At 50.1% G+C, this 21,840-nt stretch overlaps 1 long non-coding RNA gene across 1 annotated transcript; it reads right to left on the bottom strand.

The window, feature by feature from the left end:
* Nucleotides 1-5,634: 5,634 nt before the first annotated feature.
* On the bottom strand, nucleotides 5,635-21,385 carry LOC105494999 (uncharacterized). The gene is made up of 3 exons (XR_011621220.1): nucleotides 20,902-21,385; nucleotides 10,129-12,430; nucleotides 5,635-6,104 (listed from the first exon to the last, which is right to left on the bottom strand). It is a non-coding gene; the product is annotated as an uncharacterized lncRNA (long non-coding RNA).
* Between the last annotated feature and the right edge of the window lie 455 nt (nucleotides 21,386-21,840).

Below are 21,840 nucleotides of genomic sequence, written 5' to 3'. Positions count from 1 at the left end.
GGGGCATGTGGGACAGAGGAATCAAAGATGATCTTTAGGTGAGCAACCTGGGGAAGGGTGGAGACATTTACAGAGATGCAGGAAGACTGGGGAGTAGTGGGGAGTAGGATTTGGTGGTAAATCAAGAGTTGGACAGGAAAGTGGAAGATGCCAATTAGAAGCCTAAGTTGATGCATCTGGAGTTCATGGCTGTGGATTTAGATTTTAGAGTCATGGTCAGAGAGTCAATATTTATAGCCAAAACACTGGCCAAGATCACATAGAGTAGGGGACAAAATCAGAAGGAGCCAAGGGAAACCCAATGCATGCCCATGAGTCAGCCGTGGTTCTATTTCAAACTAGAAAGTCCAAAGTCCAGCCTTATGTGGATCTTTCAGGGCAACCATGGAGAAAGCAATGGGGGCTCCCAGGGAGGAGATCAGTGCTTGATCTCAGTCTGCTACTTTTATTATTTCCTAACTTCAGTGACTGTTCTTCATTGTGCCTTGGTTTATTCATCTGTCCAGTGGAACAATAGTGCTCACCAGAGAATGGAATGAGTTAATGACTGTGACAGTTATACAAGTATGAGGGACTATATACTGTTGCTTTGGGGTGAATTGGGAAGGAAACAAAATGCTTCAGGTAATTTAAGGTTCTGGTTTGAAACTGGAATTTCAATAGACCATGCTAATCCTAACTCCCAACCAATTTCAAATCATCCTCAAGTAGTCTCCTTTAGAGACTTTCTCTAATCTCTCCAGTGCAGTGATTGTCACTAACGCTGCTCTCAGTCCTGGCTGTCGCCTGGGATAGGGGAGGAGGAGGGGGAGGGAGGAATTATCTGATTGCCAAGGTTGGGGGAAAAAACTAGGCTTGAGTACCTGCTCACAGAGCACTTTTCCCAGATGACCCAGTCTCCTGTTATCTCCCAGCCACCCCCACCTCAGTCCATATATATATATATACACACACACATACACACATACACACACATATGTGTGTGTGTATAAATGGAGTCTCACCGTGTGACCCAAGCTGGTCTCTAACTCTGGCCTCTAGTGCTCCCCCTACCTCAGCTTCCCAAAGTGTTGGGATTACAGGTGTGAGCCACCGCACCCGGCCAACACACTCATCTTCTACATGGGCGAGCCAAACCTACCACGCTGTGGACTTGTACTTTCTCTCCTCCCTTTTGCTTTCTTCCCTGAGGATGCTAGTGAATTGGCTAGAGAGCCATAGGTAGTGTTTCTGTTCAGCTCAAGTCCATAGATTGTCCTGGGCCTCTCTGTGCAGCCCCTGTGTTGGGCCTCAGAAGATGAGATAATCCCATGAGAAACAACTGGGAATAGATCCAAGAGGGGATCGAACCCAGTGTGGAGTGTGTCACCAGGATCCTTCCAGTGCTAAAATGGTAGACTGAGACAGCCAGGGACACACCGACCCTGACTCCTCCTCTGGTCCCCAAATCCCCACATCTAAGCTGCAGAGTAGACATCTCCACTGCAGCCTCCAAGTTAATGTGGTCCCGGCTGAGCCCACCGGCCTCTCCATGCACCCATGGAGTGTGTGCCACTCACTTCTGTCTCCTCCTAGATTGTAGGCACTGTGAAGGGAAGGAAGGTGCCAAATTTGCATTGTTTGCTTAGTGTGGAGTACAAAGCTAGTGTGGAGCTGGCCTGCAGAGGGGTGATGAATGAGGGAACTGAGGCCACAGACCCTGAGGCTGCAGGGCCCATTGAGAGAAAGGGACCCAGCAGGCAGGCTAGTGGGGCACAGGGAGTAGCTCAGGATGGGCTCAATCCTGTTGGGTATGGTGCTTACAAATGGCTGTAGGGCTTTCTGAGAAGTGAGGGAGGACTTCTTGCTTGATTACCCCGTACTCTAGCTCTAGAGTCAGAATCACAAGAGACCAAACGAATTGTCCATTTACATGGGGAAATTGTAAATGGGAAAGATAAACGTTGGAAAATTAAGCACTGACCCATGGGCTCACCAGTGGGACAGGGAAATCTGAGCCGAGCTCATGGAAAAACTATAACCAGAGCAGGCTGAGCTGCATAGTCCCAGAAAAGCAGATGGGGGCAGCCATAAAACATGACCCCTTTGAGTCAGCCAGGCCAAGCTGCACACTATTTTTAGATGCCAGGATATTTTTAAAGCATTTCTCTTCCTTTAAGTGCTGCCCTTTGCCCTTGTGGGCATTGTGATTGGGGCAAGTCACTTAACTTTCCTGTCTTCCACCTCCCCATCTGTGGAATGGGGTTCTCTCTCTCTATTTTTCTCTCTCTCTTTCTCGAACAGTACAAGTCTGCTTGGGTTAAGAGATTTCTAGAGAGTGTTTTTTGCTAGAACATCCTAGATACTCTGAGATTTTTGATTCTCACCTTCACTTCCCCTCTAAGCCCTAATCTGACCAGGGAACCATGTATAATTTTTCTCTGGGTGTCTCTGGCCAGTCCAGTGCCTACATGGATTTTTGTTTATTGCCATTCCCACATGGCTTCCGGGTTCCCATCCTAACTTTCAGACATCATGTCCTCTAGAGTAGGGCAAGACTTTAAAGATGATCTTGTCCAACCCCCCCTTTTATAGTTGCAGAAACTGAGATCTACATAAGGGCAGATTTAGGACACGAGTGTGGATCTTCTGATTCTGAGGCTAGGACTCTGCCCAGCCCATGGCCTGCCTCCCAGAGCCTAGAGCATCCTGGGCAGGATAAGATGAGGAGGCAGGAGGGAACTGTGGCTGGTGGTCCTTGGATCTCACTTCTTGGGATTTGGTCAATCTCTCGAGGGACCCCTTTGCATCTCATTTCCTCCCATCCATTTTAAGGGCAAGTTGCTTGTAAAACAGTAAAACTTATGTCATTCGTAGCTGGGAAGTTTGGAACGGGTTATGAAAATGTGTGGTTGGGGTAGGGAGATTGTTTTTCTTTTTCCATTTTTCTTTTGACTTTCTCTTCCAAGAGCTGAACTGGAATTATCTGGAGCCCATAAAACTCCCCCCAAATGAATGCCAGCAAGGGCCCAATTGTGGAAAACTGTGAGGCGTGGGCATCACTCAGGCAGGCATTTCCAGGAAAGGTTGGGTGTACACCTTCACAGGAGTCTGGGTGGACTGTGGAATTCCAAGTCTACAGCCTCAGAAACATATCTAAGACTTTTCTTAAGAAGAAAGAGAACACGGAAGAAATGAAGGAGATAGACAACAGGAGAGACTCAAACTGAAGCTGGAGTTTGGGAAAGAGGGAGCCTCACAGGAGTAGGAGGGGGCCGGGGCCAGGGCCAGGGTGGTGGGGCAGTGTATTTTTGGGGAAAGCGCTTTTGCCTGGGTGACAGAAGACCTTCTCCAGCCCCTGCTGCAAACTCTGCAAGACCATGAGCATCTCCTGACCCTTGTCCTCATCCCCAAAATACAGAGGCTGGTCCCTCACCTACACAAATGGCTATTAGTCCATGGAGACTATGGACTGTGATAGCATCATGTAATGGTCTAAATAAAGAAAAGGAAGCATTTTGGACATCATTGTTATTATTTGTGAAGGATGATAAATCTTCATCTTGGGCCCGGGAGAATCACAGCAGAGAGAGCCTGGCCTGGGCCGCCACAGAGCCCTGAATAGGCACCTTGTCCCAAGACCCTGTCCTATGGATCCACTGTCCAGGACAGGTCAGTGACATAGTCTCCCATGTGCAGAACCAAGAAGTACAGCACTTCTCACTGTATGTGCCCACCTGTCCACCATCTAATGGAGTCCTTGCCTCAAGCCTACAGAGCAGGTAGGGCGGAGATCATTGATATGATCTTATGGTAACTTGCTCAAAGCCATGTAGTTACTAAATGGAAGAGGCAGACCTGGAGCCCAGACTTGCAAATTCTGGCCACTGGGCCCCTTGCCTCCCTAAAAAGTTGAGTACCAGCAAGTTGGCCTGTAGCCACAGACAGAATAGGTGTCACTTGTTGGCTCTTGCTGGCATGTATCCACACTTACTTTGTGCCAGGCACTCTCCTAAGTGCCTGGCACAAAGCACAGCAATGCACTTTAATCTTCACATCAACTCTAGGAAATAGGTGCTATTATCACCCCGTGTTTTCTGGGGAAACAGAGGCACAGAAAGAGCAAATCGTTTGCCTGGAGTCACACAGCCAGGAAATGGTAGAGCTGGGATTTGAACCCAGGCAATCTGGCTCCAAGACCCCATCTTCTTAAACACTAGCTATATGCACATTCCCTGGAGGAATTTCTTGGAATAAAGTGGCATGTGATGACTATCTTATTCTTTCCTCAGATCAGCTCATAGCAGGGATGCCAGAGAACCCCAGGCCTGTAGTGGGAAAGGCAGTCCCTCTGAGTTCCAGCATGAGGTTTGTTTAAGTCTCTCTTGGTACTGGGGGATCTCATGTGCCATGGACTAGTTGACAAGAGCACTCTTGCCTCCCAAGCTCCTCCAACACTATATGCAGCACCATCATCTGCCTAGTTCTGTGAGCCATAAGCCAGGGTGTGATTCTTGATCCCCCAACCCTTTGCTCTCCTTCCCCATAGCCAATCCATCTGTGAGTCCCATCCATTCTGCACCACCTGGTGCAGAGCCAGCCTCTTGAATCTGTCTACCTCTTCCTGCTTCCCCTGCTGCCACCTCCTGGACTTACAGCCTCTGCTTCCCCTCTCACCCCCCTATGCCCCATTCTCCACACAGCTGCCGGAGGGATTTTCTTAAAATATAAATCAAATTATGTCACTCTTCAGCTTAAAAACTCTTCATTGCACTTAAATAAAATCCAGATTTCTGGCTATGCCTAAAAGATCCTGTGTGACCCAGCCTGTTAACCTCAGCAACTTCATCAGTGACTCTTTGCCTCTCACTCATCAGGCTCCAACTAGGCCAGTTCCTTTCAGTTCCTGTAACATACCAAGCAACTTTCCTCCCCAGGGCCTTTGCACATGCTGTTCCCTCTGCCCACACAGTTATCTCTCACTGTTTCTGAAGCAAATCTTCATAAATGCCATGTTCTCAGGTCTTCTCTGGCTGGCCTCTTGTTGGTTTTCTTCATATCTCTTGTTATGGTTCAGAATTATTTTAGTTAGTTGTCCATTTTTCTAACCTTTCCCTTCAGAAGTAAAATCTTCAAAGAGAAGGATTCCTATTTGAATTTCTAGCACCTAGCATCAACTGGCACATGGTAGATATGCATAAGTACTGTTGGATGAATGGATAGATAAATGAATCCTGGATAACCAAAAGGGAGTCTATGGAAACTCCCCTTTGCCAGTTACCTTGTTCCTCTGCCCACCCCTGGCCCATCTCTCTACTCACAGACAGCTCCTCTCCTCCCTAAAATCCCTTGGGTGGTGGTACATTCACCCATATTTCTTGAAATAGCCTCATCATTCCTAGCCCTGGTCAAGCTTTCATTAGCTTGTTTGATTTACATGACCAGCTCATTTGGTTTGGCTGTGTCCCCACTCAAATCTTGTTTGGAATTGTAGTTCCCATAATCCCCATGTGTCATGGGAGGGACCCGGTGGGAGGTAATTTAATCATGGCGGTGGTTACCCTCATGCTGTTCTCTTGATAGTGAGTGAGTTTTCATGAGATCTGATGGTTTTTTTTTTTTTTTTTTTTTTTTTGAGACGGAGTCTTGCTCTGTCGCCCGGGCTGGAGTGCAGTGGCCGGATCTCGGCTCACTGCAAGCTCTGCCTCCCGGGTTTATGCCATTCTCCTGCGTCAGCCTCCCGAGTAGCTGGGACTACAGGCGCCCACCACCTCGCCCGGCTAGTTTTTTGTATTTTTTGTAGAGATGGGGTTTCACCGGGTTAGCCAGGATGGTCTCGATCTCCTGACCTCGTGATCCGCCCGTCTCGGCTTCCCAAAGTGCTGGGATTACAGGCTTGAGCCACCGTGCCCGGCCCGAGATCTGATGGTTTTATAAAGGGGTTTTCTCCCTTTTGCTCAGCACTTCTTCTTGCCATCATGTGAAGAAGGACATGTTTGGCTTCCCCTTCCACTATGATTGTAAGTTTCCTGAGGCCTCCCCAGCCATGCAAAGCTGTGAGTTAATCTTTTTCTTTTTTAAATTATCCAGTCTTGGGCAGTTCTTCATAACAGTGTGACAATGGACTAATACACCAGTCTTTAAGGAATATTCCCATTTTATAGGTAGGAAAGTGAAGAAAGGTCATGTCATTTGCCAAGGCAACAGGGATAAGAAGTGAAGGAGGCAGGCAGGACTTTAACCCAGGCAACCTGACCCTGGAGCAAATGCCCACACCATGGCCCATGTCCACTTTCTGTGACAAGCACATGGATATGTCCCTCCAAGGTACAAGACTGTTGAGTGACTTGGCATCTCACCCAGTAGTGTTTCCCAAACTTGCCTGGTTCATAAGAATCACCCAGGGCACTTAATAGAAATACAGATTCCAGATTCCCAGATCCCTTGCCAAGGGGCTCTGTCTCAATAGGGCCGATTGGTGGGGACCTGGGAATCTGTATTTTTAAGAATTGTCACAGATAATTCTGATGATCATGAAAGTTTGGAATACACTGGCCTAGAAGATAAAACCTCTACTACACAGCTTAGCCTACAAGGCCTTTGCTGTGGCAGCCCCTGTTCACTTCTCTGGCCTCATCCATTCATGGCACCCCCTGGGCCAATGCTCCATTCTTTCTATGCCTGTCTACTCACTGTTGCCAGAAAACCCATATGGCATCCAGCCCCTGTGCCTTTGCCTCTGCTGTGTCCCCCACTGCAATACTCTCCCATCTTCTCTCTCCTGCCTCTTCCTCCTCCCCAGATGGTTCTGCTGAAATGTCCTGTTCCTCAAGGATTTTGTATCTAGATTGTACTCCTAGGGCAAAGTTGCGACTAGGGCTTAGAATTTCAAAGCTTCAGAACTGGAAGATACTGGGAGACCTTGCCATCTAACCTGTTTATTTGACAAATGAAGAAACTGAGGTTCAGAGAGAGGAATGGACCTACCTGAGGTCACAGAGTGCTATGGCAGAGCCAGGAGTGGGTGGATCTGGGGACCTACCTAACCCCTACTTAATTCAGTTAATTTTTCAGACTTCCTTCTCAACTGAGTATGTCTAGAAAAATTCATTCTCTGGTAATGAAAATGCAGGGAAGATTGTGGACTTCTTAGTCACTCACTCAACCAACACTGAGTTCCCACTGTGGGCCAAAGGGTAATGTTGGCTTCACACCTTGGAGCTCACAGATCAAGGCAGGGACCAGGCACAGGGGTCACGAGCCACAGTCGTGGTTGCCATCATGTAATAATATGTGTAATGGATAATTTTAATTGAGTGATGACTCTATGCCAACCTTTGAATCAGTGTTTACTTCTCACTATAGTGCCACAAGGTAGATGCTATTACCATCTTCATGTCATGGCAGTGTCTGCTCTGACCTTCAAGTCAGGGCCCAATTTGGGGATCTGTGGAGGAGAGCCTTCCCTCTGCTGGCTGGACTGGGGAGAGCTTTTTGAAGAGGGGTGACGAGCTCACTTTGAAGGATGAGTAGCTTGGACTTGAGGATGTGAGGGAGAGCGTTTCAGGTAGCAAGAACATTTCAAAAGGCTTGGAAGAGGGGACATGTTTAGCATGGGAAAAGGTGAAGACGGTGGAGCGGTGGTGGTGGGGATCCCAGCAAGAGGGCAGGACCCGGTGGGAAGTCAGCCCTGCTTATCCCTGAGGGCAGGACTCCCGGCCTGTGTTATCTCCACAGCCATATTAACAGTACCATCAGCAAGGCCTGGGGGTGTTTCTGAACTTGGAAATTGAGGCCAGGGAGCCTAGTGAGGCTGGGTTCTTAGTTGCAGGGCCCTGGCAGCAGCGACTTTTCAGGGTTGTCTGACAGGGGTCTCCACCCAAGTGACTGTGCAAGGTGAGGAGAAGCAGGCATTCCGGTGTGCTGGCCAGATAGGGCTCTGTAAATGCCTGTGGAATGTGTGTGCGTGTGTGCATGGTATGGGTCTTCAGGAGGTTGTGCAGGCTGTGAAGCGTGGGGTCTCTGTGTGTGTGCATGCGTGTGCATGCACACGTATTTCTAAGGGGTATGCTGCCTGTTCGGCTTTGTGAACCTGTGTGTCTATGAGTCTCTGCAGGCGGGTGCATGCGTGTGTGTGGTGTACGTGAGAGCTATGGGTGTGGGGCCGTCCCGTGTGTAGTTGCTCTCCTCAGCTGGTGTTAAACACTCTTTGGACCGCTCAGTAGGTAAACATTCAATAATGTAATTTGGAAACCCATCCCCAGGGCTCTGCTGTGTGGCCAGGCAGCTGGCCGGTGGTGGCCGGATTAAGATATTAGCGCATTAATGCTGTATCAAAGCCCAGCACCCTCGGCCTCAGGAGTGTCTGCTGACAGCCCCATCATGCCCAGGGCTTCGTGGGCCGGCCGCCCCCGCCACATCCCTCTTGGAATCACAAGGAGGCCTTGTGTTCAGAGCCCACTCTGAGAGCTGCAGGGCTCTGCAGACATGAGCTCATGCCTGCCGGTCCCTTCAGGAGGAGGTGGGTGGCCTGCCCAACCACCAGGCCTCTTCCCCACCGCAGTGGCCAGGCCCTGGGAGCAGTGGAAGCTGGCCTTTGGGTCTGAGCTGTTCTTTTGACCTGGTCAGAGTAGGTGCTTATGTGTTTGTTGAATGAACGAATGACTGAGTCTCTTTCCAGGAACTTTCTTAAAATTCCTCAATAGCATGGGCCAATTCCCTCTCACCTTGATACTCCCAGTGCCCTAGCAGTGCTTGGTACTCAGTTAGTGTATATTGAATAATAGACTGCTGGACTGCTGACTACTAGAGGGGTACTGGACTAGAAGTCAGGAGACCTGGATTTGAGACCTGATTATTTCCTTTAATCTGCTTGGTGGCTGGGGATGGTGTTGGGGGTGGGGCAAGGCAGAGGAGGGCTGTTTACCTGACTGGGGACACCAGGCTCACCATGATGTAAACAGTGATTCTGATTCTAGCCTTTAGTGTCACACTGTGTGGGTATGCAGGTGGTGGCTGGGTCTGACTCCTTGTCCCTGGGAACTGAACACGTGGAAGGTTTAAAATATTGATGGAAATCGTCGTAAGGGGAGGTCCTCAGGACTGACAAGAAGAAAAGGGGCCAATGTACAGATTTCTACTGAGTAGATGGGCTGGGGAAGGGAGGGGCACAGTGCTCAGATAGATGACTGGGGTGTCTGAGGCTAGGGCCATCTCAAAGAAAATTTAGCCTGATCCTCCACTGTATAGCTCTGCAAACTGAGGCCCAGAGGAGTGAAGTGATGTGCCCAAGGTTGCTCTCTCAGAAAAGCAGTGTCCAAGATAGGACGGGGACCGTCTTTGAGCAGAGGGAGTCTGCTGTTCCTGGCATTTGAGGCTGCAGGGAAGAGACTAAATAAGGAAAGGGAGACGGTAGAGAATGAGGCTGGGCACTACACCTCAGGCTGGTGAGAAACTTTACCTTTTCATCTATTTACCCAGGGCCTGCCCTGACCTCAGGTAGTCAAGAAACATTTTCTGACCATTAGACTGCTAAACAATGGCCAGTATTGTCAGTAATAACAGTAATAGGCCGACAGGATTAGTGATGGTAATAAAAACTACCTTTGATAAAGGCCTCACTGTATGCTGGGTGTTATGTTAAGTACTCTACACATTTTGTCATCTTAATCCCCACAAAAACCCTATTCTCACAAAAATCTCAGAAAGGGACAGTTATTTGCCTCAGATAACCATGCTGGTAAGCTAAGGACTTCTTTACCACTAGATAATACTGTGATCCCTTGAGGTCTTGGGCTTCCTGCCTCTGGCATCTGAGCAGGAACTGGTGGCCCCTTCAGGGGAGATGTGGAGGGGTCCTGGCTTTGAGGCCAGTGAAGAATGGGGGAAAATATCAGAACTGATGACTTGTGAGTCTATCATTCTATTCCTGGAAGAGTTTCTGGCTGCTGTGAATCTGTACTCTATATGAAAGTCAAGGAGTTTGAGGACTTAGTTAACTTCTACCCGCCATCATGATTGTTTGCTCCTCTGACCTTGAAGAAGATTGCTGATAAAAATAAGGAAACTGTCCCAGAGCCCCATGTCTACTTCCCAGACCAAGGAGGAGTCATATCCACCAGCAAATGAGGGACAGAGTGGAAAGGATACACTTTTTGCCTGTGGGGACTCTTGCTTCTTGGCATCCCAGTTTTTCAGAGTTGGGGATTCTTTGGAGATCACTAGCTTGAGGCTCGCCTACTGTAACAGAGCAAGTTAATAGAAAAGTCATACTATGGAGTCATCTCATCAATTCATTCTTACCCCACTCAGCTCAGCTTACTTTAGCTCAACTCAGCTTAAATCAATGCAATGGAACTCAACTCATCGCTCAGCTTGGTACACATGGAGCTCAATCAACTCATCCAACCAAAACTAAACAAATGGAGCAGAGCCCAATCCAAACCGAATAATCAAATTCTACTCAACTCTCCACTCATCGCAACGCAACTCACATTCCAGGCAGGAGAGATAGCATGAGCGGAGATTACGAAGGCAGGAACACTTGCTTGGGGGAAAACAGGAGCACAGTGGGCCAGGGCAGCCTGACCAGAACAGCACAGTGGAGCCAGAAGCACAACAAGCGCAGAGATTGGGAGGAACCTGGGGGTTCTCACCGCCACGCTGTCCCGCAGGGTCAGGCAGACCGTTTTGTCTACCTCCACACTTGCCTGCCTCTCAGCTGATGCTGGAGTTCCTTGAAGGAGCTCACCTCCGCAGAAAGAGCGGGTACCTCAGAGCTCTGCTGAGGAGCTGCGAGCAGCAGCAGCTGCTTGCTAGGCCACTGCTGGGTCTTGAGGAGGATGCTGTGAGGGGAGGTCTAGCCGCCGCCCCTCCCACACAGGCTCTCCTGGGGAGCCACTGAGATTCTCCGTAGTGTGGCAGAATCTAGAAGAAGAGGTTGCCTTCCTTTTCCAGGAGCTCCAGAAAGGAAGGGGGCAGCCACCCAACCCTGCATAACTTTGGTCCTGGCCATGCCACTTGTTAGCTCTGTGTATGGCCCATGGCAGGGCACATGGCATCTCTTAGTCTCCATGTCTGTCAAAGTTATTGTGAATGTCTAATGAGGTGGCACCTCCTAGATGCCAGGTGCTATAGCTTGAACTTGGCTCATGCATGGCACTTGGCATCTAGGAGCTGATGACAAACAGCATAGTCTCCTACCTAACTTCCTGCTCCTCAGGCAGGAAGAAGGCCAGGCACCACGCTATGGGGAATGACAACGTGGGTGACTATCCCAGCTCTGCTACTTACATCAACCAGTGATCTTGGAACAATCACCCACCCTCTCCTGAGCTTCAGTTTTCTCAAGTGAAGCCAATTGAGCATTTATCTTATGGCATTGACAGTACCGTTGAAAGTACTTGACACAGATCCTGGCACTTAGCAAACATTCTATACATGCTTTCATATTACCCACCTTCTCCCATTTGAGATAGAAATCAAAAATGAGGAAAAGCTCATTTGCCTCTGCTTTGGGCAGCGGCATCTCTACCTGTCGAGTGGATGTACCCAGCACACTGCAAGGTCCCTTTCTTCTGGTACTCTAGGATTTCTAGTCTATGCGGGGCATGAGTCTCAGGGCCAAGTAAAGGCAAGGGGACATGAGATTGGGGGCAGTTTTCCAATATGCTGGGGTGAGCCCCAGAGTGTCCCTGAACCACAGCCTCTGCAGGGCCCCGAGCCCACCCCTCTGTCCTCCCCTGGGGCTGTCATGGGAACGGTGCAAACTGATGTGCAGCAGCTTGTGATAAATATGCATGAATGGGCCATGGCCGCGGCCCCTCCTCAAGTCCATTTGGGGCACCTCAGTGAGCTAATTGAGGGTGGCCATTGTCCCTGTGCTCCCAGTGCCTGGGCCCCGTTTTCACATTCAAGTGCCTGGCCTTGGTTTAAAGTGGCCGAGTGGCGGGTGCTATTTTATTCAACAAAAGCCCCTTGAGAGGGTGGACGGAGAACTCTGTGGGCCGGCCCATTGCCTGAGCCCATTCCTGTCCTGGGCCAGAGGGAGGGGGGCCACACCGGACCACCTGATCGCAATTGAGGCGGAGGCGGTAGGCTGGGCACAATGGGTGCTCGAGAGGCCGCTCAGCCCCTGGGATGAATAGAGGGGACGCTTTCCTTCAGCCCCCATTAGAACCTGGTATAATTTCCCCCTGAATGGCAGTGGTGTGGGATGGGCTCTCCAGGATGAGAAGGGGAAGGGGAGAAAGCCAGAGGCCCTTTGAGACCCACCCAAAAGGCCCTGCCCCTTTGCCCCCCTCTGCTACCAAGAAAATGTCCACTTAGCTTGATGGTGCAAGTGGCCTTCATGAAGGGCAGAGAACTTCAGGACCACAGGTGGAGGGGGAGACTGCAGTCATGCCTTGGAGTGTCTCACCCCAACCCACAACTCCATGGTGGGGGCTCTCAGCTGAAATATAAAGAAGAAGAGAATAGCGAGACACCATCCCCCAACATACACACACTCAGTGGGGGCCCCTTTCAAATGCAGGGGCCAAAGACTGGATGGTCCAGGGCATCAGCTCTGTGTCTGAGTTATCAATGGCACTAGCAGAAAGGAGAGGGCAGGAAGAAAGGGGGCTGCTGCACCCTAACTCCATCTACCAAGGGGGAGCACATGTGGAGAGGGCGGCAGCGCCAAGGTCCCAGCACCTCTGTCCTGGGTGCTCCTCAATTCTCACAACCCCGTAGGGGAGAAGGGGTCAGTTTGGTGTGATGAAGAGGCTGAGTTCAGACAGCAGTAACCACTTGCCCAAGAGCAGGAACCAGAAGGCAATGGGGCACAGTGGTGAGGACACAGGGTGTTGGAGGCATTGGCTCTGACCATGAACCCCATCAGGCATGTGGTCAGAGCCAAGGACAGAACCTTGGGGAACTGAACATGCAGAGAAGGCGTGTATTCAAAGAATAACAAGCAGAGAAAACAGAAAAGGAAGTGGCCTGTGAAGAGGACAGTGGGAGAACTGGAGTGAGCACTGTCCCAGAAACCAAGAGAAGAGAGAATTTCAAGAAAAAGAGAGTAACCAACAGTTTCAAATTCAGCAGAAGCTCAGGCAAGATGAGGACCGAAAAGTGTCCATTTAGCACAAGGTCTCCAGCAGCCTTGGTGAGAGTGCCTCCTGGCAGCTGATCGGTAAGAGCCAGACTGGAGTGGGTGGAGGGGTGAGTGTGGTGTGAGTGGTTTGAGAAAGGCTTCGAGAGGTAGGGCCAGAAAAGAGGGGCCTGTGGGGGAATGAGTGAGGGGCAGGGGGGATTTGAACCTGCTCAGGGGCAGAGGGCAGGGGCTTCTCAGCTCTTGGTTCATAACACAGTGCCATCAGCTGTAGTGGTTAAGAACTCAGATGCTAGAGTTAGGCTGTCTCAATTCAGATCTTGGCTCTACCATTCTCCAGTGATAAGCCTTGGGGTTTCTCTCTGAGCCTCAGCTTCTGAAGCTTCACCATGGTATTACCATAAGGATGGAATGAATCTATGTCATCCCTTAGCACAGTGCCGGGATGTGGCCAACACTCACTAAAAGTTAGCTCTGTTATTATCTTACTTTCATTATATTCTCTGCATACCAAAGCTAAAGATTTCAAGCCATGTGGCACTGGCTGTGAATTCCACCTTTGCTACTAACTGTGTAACTTTGGAGCAGCTCAGTGCGTTCATTTCTTTCTTAAGGTAGGACAGCAGCGCCTGTCTCTTGGAACTGCTGAGGGGTCACATAAATCCAGCGCTCCTGCAGCTCCCCAAAACTTTTCACCTGTTCTGTCATTTTCTTCATCACCAGCGTGTGAAGCGGTATCTTTATTGCTCCCATTTGACAGATGAGAACACTGAGGCTTACACAGGAACTTGATTTGCCCCAAGTGACAGAATGACATCTGGCAAAGCCACAGTTAGAATCCAGAGGTGTCTGGCCCTAACCTCTACTTTCCACTATTTCAGGCCTTGGAGAGGAGACACTGTCTGAGGACCACCCCAGTCTCAACCTGTCATGGAAACAAGGCTGGACCACAGCAAAGCCCAGGGGAAAAGTAGCATAGAGAGCTTGGAGGGCTTCCAGGGGGAGATGGCTTGTGGAGTTATGGCATGGTTGGAAATAGTGTTTCCATCCTTGGGCATAGGATAGGACAAAGAAGGAAGTGGCTCTGATGACAGAGAACTAAATGGCCAGCTGGGAAATGACCATCTGTAAGGATGGCCACCACACATCCCACTCGGTGCTGGTGGGAAAATTCTAGCTTGGGCATGGACAAGTCTCTTCCTTCTTCGACATCTCACCGTCCTGTCCCTCCCTGTCTTCCTCCCTTTCCCTGCCCTTTACTCCATCCAGCCACTGTGTCAGGTTCTTCACTAGGCACTTGGGATGAAGACATGAATCAGAGTCCCTGCTCTGAGGGTTTCACAGTCTGGGGAACGGGCCGGGGTGCAATAGAAAAGGAATTAGTAGAAATCACTATGCAAGATAGTATTATTTGATTGCCCCCAGGAAGAGAGCTCATTACCCCATGAGTTCACCTTGCTTTCTGCTTTTTTCTTTTGCAGAGGCATATCCCAGGCCCAGAGAAGGTGTGGTTTTGCTAAAAACACATTGACCTTCACATGGAGTCAAGACCTGGCCTCAGGGGTTCAGTGGGGCTCCACCCAAATCTGCCTCTGGGCCTCTGGCAGCTTCCCAGAACCACAGAGAGACAACAGGGGGACAGTGAATGGTAGAGATGTTTTTTGTCTTCAGAGGCAGTGCACTGTGGAAGTTAAGCGCACAGATGGTAATGCCAGACTACGTGGGTTCAAATCCCGGCTCTGCCATTTACCAGCTACTCAACCCCTCTGTGCCTCTGTTTCTTCATCTGTAAAATGTGGATAGTCGTAGCCGTCATCTCCTGGGGCTATGGTGAAGGTTATAGGAATTAAGATACATAAGGTGCAGCCATGCACTACATTTGTTCCTCTGTAGCCATGGTTTTCCATGGTTCAAGTTGCCTGTGGGAAACTGTGGTCCAAGAACAGGTGGGTACAGTACAATATTTTGAGAGAGAGAGTGCACATTTACATAACTTTTATTAAGATATATTGTTATAATTATTCTATTTTGTTATTTTTGTTGTGAATCTCTTACTGTGCCTAATTTATAAGTTAAACTTTATAATAGGTATATATGTATGTATAGGGAAAAGCACAGCATACATAGGGTTTGGTGATCCGTGGTTTCAGGCATCCGGGGTGGGGGATCTTGGAGTGCCTTCTTCCAGGATCAGTGGGGACTGCTGTACTTGACCCTCAGGCAGCAGGTGCCAGTGCAAATGGCCAGGCTTGGTCTCAGATAGGCCTGATTCTACACTCTCTGCCTAATTGTACAGAGAGTCCCTCCGTGAACCTCAGTACTTCATCTATTAAATGGGACCATAGCAGTACCTGCCCCCCAAGCCTGTGGTGCAGATGGGCTGAGATGGCGAGGCACGTGGACTGAGAAGGTCACATGCATTGCCTGCCTGCCACATCTCAAGTGGCACCTAACAGGCACTCAGTGGAGACTTCCAGGCCCAAACCTTTCTGCTGATGTGGTATTGCCCACTGTGCTTAATGTGGAATTAAGTAGAGGAAGCCAAAAAGTCCAGGTGCACACACTCCCTCTGACCCCTGGCTTTTCCAGCTGGATGCTTCCACCTAGGGCACTGAAGCTGAAGCTAGTGATGCAAAGAAGCAGAGATGATTAAAATTTATCCCAGCAGGAGCAGACAGGTTGCCTGAACCTGACTGTTTCTGGGGAACGACCCTGGCTGTGATACTTTTCCCTGGTTCCTGCCTGTTTTCTGAGCCTGCTTCTTCATTCAGGATTCCCTTTAATCCTGTGGACCATCCAAAAGCGTCCTAGTAAATCCTTCTCCTCTTCTTTTCCTCCTCTGCCTCCCCTCTTCTTCTTCCTTGCCTTCCTCATCTCCCTCATGTTTGTTGCCATCCTCCTCGTCCTTCTCCTCATCCCTCTTCTCCTCCCTCTACCTCCTCTTCCTTCCTTTCCTCTTTCTCCTTCTTCTTTAAGTTAGCCAGAGTTGATTTCTGTTACTTGCAGCTAAGACCCATGACTGATCCATTTGGAGATTTACTCATTGCCAGAGCTAATTTGAGGTACTGATTCATATTTAGATGTGAGTGGTTGATACGGCCAGGAGGGCTTCTAGAGATTACTAAGTGCAGCTTTCTCATTGTGAGACAATGAGGGAAACAGAGGTCCTAGGAAGTGAGGGAATTAACCTAGGATCACACAAAATTAATATCAGGGCTGTAGCTTGAATGCCAGCTGAGGGTACCATGAGTGGAAATTCTCCTGGAGACATTTTTTGAGGCCTTTTACATCTTTCCCTAAAGGAACAGGCATTGTTGCACCAAGAACCCTCCATGGCTGTATTTAAGTTAATGGTGGCTATTTCTGGCTCAGAAATACACCAGGGGAGGCATCATTGTATTGTGGCTTTGTCTTCTCATCCCCCCACCCACTGGGCAGTGGCCACATGAAGGGCCGGCCCTGAACTCTGGAGCTTCCCTCCCTGCCTCACCTCTCTGCCTTCATTTCCCCTGGATGGGATGACTGAGGGCTCTTAGAAATGCCAAGAATCCCAGTAATTTGAGCACATTATTGCTGCCTCTGATTTCTTTCCATCATGCTTTTCTGCAGCTGGTAATTTCCCCTCCAGCCCTGGGCTCCTGTCCTTTCTCTGCCACTGACTCCTTGTGTGACCTTGGCTAAGTCACTTGCTTCTCTGTGCCCCAGTTTCCTCCCCAGTAAAATCAGACCTGTCAGCTCTCAGAGTCACCTACCATTCTGCTCTGCAAATTTTGAGGTCAAAATATGGACTGGACTAATGATAAATGGTGACAAAAATCCCACAAATGGGAGATTCTAAAAGTTTTTTATAAAAATCTCAATGATAAGAAAAAATTCCAGAGAAAGGAGGAAACTGAGAATGTTTTAGAGAAGAAAATGAGGGGAGGTGAGTGTGGGTGGAGAGTATGGTCTCCTCACCTTGTAGAATTGTCACAGGCCAGATGAAGTAGCTACGATCTGTGTGGGGCACATTCTCCCTGGAGGCTGGGGTAAGGTAGGTTACCGGCAGGCAGGTGCCAGTCCTACATGGGGAAGAGCTTAGCAATCAGGACTACTCCACGGCAGAGCTAAAGCCCTTCAGCTAGTGAGGTACCCGTCAACAGAGGTGTGCGATCTGGGAGTGATGCCACCTGAGATGCTGCAAGGAGATTGAACAAGATATCTCCATATGCCTTTTATCAGGACCAAGAATCGTCTCAGTCACTGAGGGTGTTTTAAGTGTGCAGGGTAGAATGAAACCACCTGGAACTGCTTGGCAACTGACTGCCAGGCGAAAGGCCGCCTGCTGTGCCAGCCCAGGAGGAATGTCCATGAGGGAGCCATGGCAGACCACAACCTTGGCAAGACCAGATTGTTCCATCACAACTGACAGGCGTTGCTAGGATGGAGGAACTTTGGTGGCTGTTCACAAGAAACTAGGCCATTGGGATTTATGGGAGTAAAGAGGGGCAGTCCTGGGTCTGTGTCATCCACAGGTGTGGGCCTGGCCAAATGGGTGAGGTGTATGTGCTCAGTAGGGCCCCTGTCTGACCATTGGTTGGTCAGTCAGCAAGTATTTTATTGAGCAACTATTATGTGCTGGGCACTGTTCCAGGGCTGAGGCTGCCACAGTGAATGAGCTGAGCTGGGCCTTGCTTTCAGGGTCTGGCAAGCAGACACAGAAGTACAATAATAATGGATAACCCTTACCTGGCAGAAAGTGTCTACTTTCTGTCAGGCCCTATTCTAAATGCTTGCATCAGTCAGGCTAGGACAGGTTTGCTGTAGAAACAAATGCCACCCACATCTTGGTGGCTTAAAATAACAAGGCCTTATTTCTGGTTGATGGCATGTACACAGTAGGTTAGCAGGAAGTGCTTGGCACATCTCAGTTAGAGACCAAGGTTGAGGCAGAGACAGAACGAGGGGGCATGGCAAATGTCTTTTAAGCTCCCCCTGGATGTGGCACATATAACTCAAATCATTGGCCAAAGCTAGTCACACGGCCACCATTTGACTGCAAAGGCAGTGGGGACATCAGTTCTAGGGGTGGATGAGTATAGCTGTGAACAGTGGCTACCACAGGGCTTCATGTCCATTATCAATGTAAACTTCACACAGCCCTCTGGAGTAGGGAATTGTGTTATCCCCATTTTACTGGTGAGGAAACTGAGGTGTGGGGAGGTTGCGGGATGGTCCTAAGGACACAGAGCTCATGGATGGCAGAACTGAGAGGTGAGCCTGGCAGTCTGGCCCTGAGTCCACACCCTTAGCTGCTGTGCCTCACTGCCACTCACTGAAACAGGAAGGATACAAAAGTATGATTGCAGTGGCAAAGAGGGGGGCAAGGGGCTGAGGGAGCTGAGTGCAGGGCACCCCGGCACAGTGTGGGGTCCAGGACGACCTCTGAGGAAGTGACCTTTGTCCTGAGCCGGGAAGAAGGAATATGTGAGAAGAGGACACCTTCCGGGTGAAGGAGGAGCACTGGGGTGGCCCAGGGAGGGAGGCAACATAGCATATGAAGCCCGGGCTCAGTGGGTGAGATACCTGGGGCAGTAATGAATAAGCCAGCTGTTGTCAGAGGGTCAGCTGCAGGGATTCAGGGGAGCTGGAGCTGGGGTCTGCCAGAGCCCAGAGATGACTCCATCCTGGGGGCATCTCAGAGAGCTTCCTGGAGGAGGAGAGATCTAAGCTGAATAAGGGGTAGGGGAGGACAGCCATGTTCCTCTCAGAGGAGTACCATGAACACAAGCCAGGAGGAAGGAGGAAGTGTGGCGGGCTCAGGGAATTGTGGCTGGCTCACCTGCATGGGGCGGAGGGTGGGAGGTGCGAGGGGGAACAGTAAAGGACTGCACCAGAGAGGATCTCTGCTTCTCGTCATCCTGGATGCTGGGAGTTTGGGCTGAGAGTGCAGAGGCAGGACCGTTTGATCTGAGATACTGATTGAGAACCAACTGTCTGCCAGACCTTGGACCTGGGGTTTGGGCTGGCTGGAGCGGGCTGCCTCTGGCTGCCGCATGCCCTGTTCTTATCTGACTTCCTTGTGGGTAATTGTCTGGCTTCGGGTTACCAGGGGCACCACTCATGCCCTTCCTCCTGTCTGTGAGGACCACCAGACCCTTTTTCTTGGCAGGCAAACTAGGAGCACACCCAATATTCCATCCCAGAATGAAGCCTGGGTCCTTGAGAGGGCAGCTGTCCACTCTTTGTCTCTGGACGGGACTGGCCTGCTCCTGTGTGCTATGGGCGTCCCCATCTCCAGGCCTTCTCCTAGGCTGGTCCCCCTCCCAGCAGAGCTTCCAGGCCCATCCTGATCCTCAGGTGAGGTGGGCCGTCACGGTGGGACACTCTCTACTCTATTGGAAAAGGAGACAAATCACGTCAATTTAAGTCAACTCATCTCAACCGCACACCTAACATGTGCTCTGGCCCTTGCTAAGTGCTCAGAAGTGACTGCTTATGGCCACCTTTACCCCTATTCTCCACCCGAAGCTTGCATGTATAGTGTGTCCAGAGAAAATCCAGTCCTTGTTAGTGGTGTAAGAGTCCCAGGTGGGAAAACCCAGAGCCACTCTTATCCTCATTCTCCCTCCAGCATCCAGTCAGTCACGAAGTACCATCCACGCTGCCTCTGAAGAAGGTCTCAGATCCACGGCTGCATCTCCACTCCCTCTCCTGAGTACAAGTTGTCAGTATCTCTCTTACAGAGTCTGCCAGAGCCTCTTGACTGGTCTCCACACACGCATCACAGCCAGGGAGACCCTTCCAACATGGAGATTTAATCATGGCTTCATTATAAACATCTACTTCAAATCCTCTGATACTTCCCCACTGACCTCAGGATAAAATCCAAACTCATAAGCTTGGCATGTGGGGCCCTGTCTCAAGTCCCAGACTACCCACTTAACTAAGCCATTCTTATCCTTCCAGACTCAACTCCAACCACTCCTCTTCCAGGTAGCCTTCTCAGATCACTCAATATTCGGAGATTTCTTCCTCCATCCTTCTTATCTGTCCTATCAGTTCTGTTCCAAATGGTGGATGGTGGTGCTTTCTCTGAGATGGGGAACACTGAGGAGGAACCACTTCAGGGTGATGAAGAGTCCTGGTTGGGACCTGCTGGGTCTCAGAGGCTTGAGACATCAAGGAGAGGGTGTCTAGCAGGCATTTGAATACATGGGTCTCCACTCAAGGGGGAGGGGCAGGCTAGACAGTCAGGCTCGGAAGCACAGAGCAGTGGCCTGGGGCAGTTTCCTGGGACAGGGGAGCAAAGGAAGCGGAGAGGCCCTGACTACCCACAAGGGGAGCACATCCCCCTTGTAACTCCACCCAGCACTCTGGAGCAGAGACCCTTGCCCAGAGGCACTCCTTGTCCAGGGTGGGAGCCTTAATTCTGTCCCAAGGGCTCTCCCGGTTCCTGGAGGCTCAGGCATCTGTGTGGGTCTCCAGGCTTCCCAAGCCCCACTACCACCTCTTCAGCAAATCAGCACTTCCAAGCATGGAGACAAGTTCATCATTTGGGATTCTTTATACCAAGTGGAGAGGCTGGGAGAGTCTAAAGTTTCTAGAGCTCTCTGCTCCAGACCTCTTAGGCAGTTGGATGCTCGGATCTGCAGATCCTGTTATTCTAAGACCCAGTGACTAGGGCCCACACTAACCCCTTCCACCTCAGGACACTGGTGGTGGAACGGACAGAGTCCCCAGTTTTGGCCTTGCCTGTGCTAGCCATGCCATGCGTTAATGTGGCCCAGCGTGTGAGCTCATCTCAGCAGGTTCCCTGAGCGGGGCAGATGCCGCATTTGCCGACTCACCACCACAGGTGCCTTGAGTCCTCCAGGGAGTGTGGGTGCTTAGAGGGCCAGATCTCAAGTGAGGACTGCATGAGCTTCAGCCCTTTCCAAGTCTCGGAGTCCGGAAGGCACCAGGAACCGAAAGGATCTTTGCAAATCATTGTTTTGCAGCAGTTTCTTCTCCAGGGCAGCCAAAGACTGGCTGGGGGAAGAGCCTAGAATTTGACCTGAGGCTGTTTCCCAGGAGGAGGTGGCCGGAGCTTCCAAGGGAGAGGGCAGTGGGGGTGGGCCCCCTGGGCCCCTGCTGTCCTCTGACTCTCCATCTGGTGCTCGGGCCATATTAATGATTTAAGGAACAATTATTGTAAGGCTGAGTTTCTTTTTGCAAACGCCAGTGTTCCATCCTGCAATGAATTCCAGATGGTGGGAGCTCTCAGTGAGGGAGCTGGCTCCTCCGAGGATGGCCTTCCCCTCCAGAGTGACAGCCGGCCGAGGACGAGCCAGCATTTCCTCAGCACTCCAGTCTTTACAAGTTACCCGACCCCTTTCCAGTTTGTTTAAAACCTTTTTCTTTTTCCGTGCAGATGTTCCTCCGGGTGAGCAATCTTTATAGTTTTGAAAAGATTATATCAGTTTTCCATGATATTGTGTTACTGTATTTCTTGGGCTCCCCCTTTTTTTAATAGCACTAGAAAGGCCAATTCCTTAATCAGACATTACTAATGGAATGCAGAGAGGGAGGGTGGAAAGCCAGGCGAACTGGGAGAACTAAGCCCTGGGCTCAGAGTAATGCAGAAGGAAAACAGACTTCCAACGAACTCCTTCCAGAGGCGGCTGTTATGGTCAGAAAGCTGAGAAAACTGCTTGGGCCGTGCATTTTTCGATGATTATCAAAGGTGTTAAAATAGAGACAGAGGCACATGTTTGGCTCCAGGGTGGGAGAGGCTGCCACACAGTTTT

This window comes from Macaca nemestrina, chromosome 1 (genome assembly GCF_043159975.1).
Source record: "Macaca nemestrina isolate mMacNem1 chromosome 1, mMacNem.hap1, whole genome shotgun sequence".
Classification (NCBI taxonomy): domain Eukaryota; kingdom Metazoa; phylum Chordata; class Mammalia; order Primates; family Cercopithecidae; genus Macaca; species Macaca nemestrina.
This window is presented reverse-complemented; position numbering and strand designations above follow the sequence as displayed.